Raw genomic sequence first — 1,885 nt, forward strand, 5'->3', positions numbered from 1 at the left:
AAAGGTTTGCTAAACTTGCTGTTATAAGACTCACTCTTTGATTCCTCCCTTGCTAACTTTTTCTTTTCTTATAATGCTTAACAAGCTTATTATTTTTTTGGAGGTTTGGTGTCAAATGTTGCAGTAATAGCCTTTGGCTTTATTTGTTTCTTTCTTTTACTCAACATCTCTCCACCACAGACACTTGGCTCACTAATTCTTCCTAGGATCATTGATGCCCAGCATCTCTTTGTATAACTAAATGTTCTGTATCTAAGTTGCTCTTTATTGTGGATTTTCAATTGGCCATCCCAAATCAGTTGATCTAAGTGACCGGGTTTTAAAATACCCCTTAGAATCTACTCATCCAAGCATATCTTAGTACAAGAACACCACAGGCATATGTCCTAGGGTCCAAGCTATTGGTGTCCAACCTTTATTCTTTGTTTTTCTTGCCATTTTGGCTTTTTCTTTCTGTTTTTGTTACCAAGGGCTTTTTCATCATTGATAAGAGTCTTTGTAACAGCAAGCTAATTCACACTTGAATGAGAATGATATTATGCAACAATTATTTCATGAGTTATGCATTTAATCAAACACATATACCACCACCAACTTCCATTCATACTTATGCAACATTGGATATTTCACTTTTCAATTCAAACCAAACTCTTTTATTTAAGCATATGGGAAACAAAACAATTTTCAAGCTAAGTGATGGATAACAAGCATTATGCAGATTTAGCATTTTTAGCAAACAATTTCACTTTCAACTAGATAAACACTTTAGCAAGACATACAATGGTTCCCATGTTGAAAGCATTTCACAGCAGCAAGGATTAAGTTTAGATACAACCTTTGAAGTTGCAGCCCTTTGATTCTTCCTTCTGTTGTGTTCTCTTTGAGTTAAGATGCATAGTCATGTCCTGCATAATTCTCAAAATTGCTTGCTTCTCAAGCCCTTAACTGTATGGTTAGTATGCATAAACTGAGTGTGGTTCTTGGATTGATTTTGGTGTAGGGACACCAAACTTAATTGTTTGCCACTACCTCAGATGCAACAAGTTAACCATAATTGAAACCATGTATCCTTGCTAAAGGTTAATGAAATTAAAGCTAGAAAACAATTCAACAGTTGAATAATGTGTTTGATTGCTTGGAGCTAGAATCATGCAAGAGGTGAGAATGTGTTTTTAAATGATATTTTGGTGGAACACCAAACTTAGAAGTTTTCATTCTTCCTCAAATTGTTTTGGTGTGCAACACCAAACTTAGCTCCTTGCAATGCATACCAATTATTCAAGCGCTCCCAACAAGAGAACTACCTCAGGTTGGGTTGCCTCCCAACAAGCGCTCTTTTATTGTCACTAGCTTGACATCTTCTGTTCTTGCTTCAAGAGGGATTTAGGTTCTAGACCTCCTTTTCTTTGTTCCATTGCCCCCCTAGATACAGTTTTGCTCTATGACCATTTGCTGTAAACTGATTCTTTGTTGCTTCATCTAGCAATTCGATGCTCCCATAAGGAAAAACCTTAGTCACCAAATATGGACCAGTCCATTTAGACTTAAGCTTGCCAGGGAATATCTTGAGCCGTGAATTATACAAGAGTACTTGTTGTCCTGGTTTGAAATCTTTCTTCAAAATCTTCCTGTCATGCCATCTCTTATCCATGAATTTGAATGGTGAGGTAGGTGGGGTTTTAAGAAGGATGGATGTGAGTGGTGAAGAGAAAGATGGGATTTGATAGGTGAGGGGTGTTTGGGGAAGAGGTGTTGAGATGATTAGTGAATGGGTGAAGAAGAGAGAGAGAGTGGTAGGGTAGGGGGGGATCCTGTGGGGTCCACAGATCCTGAAGTGTCAAGGAAAAGTCATCCCTGCACCAAATGGCAAACAAAATCACGTTTT

This window comes from Arachis duranensis, chromosome 9 (assembly GCF_000817695.3).
Source record: "Arachis duranensis cultivar V14167 chromosome 9, aradu.V14167.gnm2.J7QH, whole genome shotgun sequence".
Taxonomy (NCBI): domain Eukaryota; kingdom Viridiplantae; phylum Streptophyta; class Magnoliopsida; order Fabales; family Fabaceae; genus Arachis; species Arachis duranensis.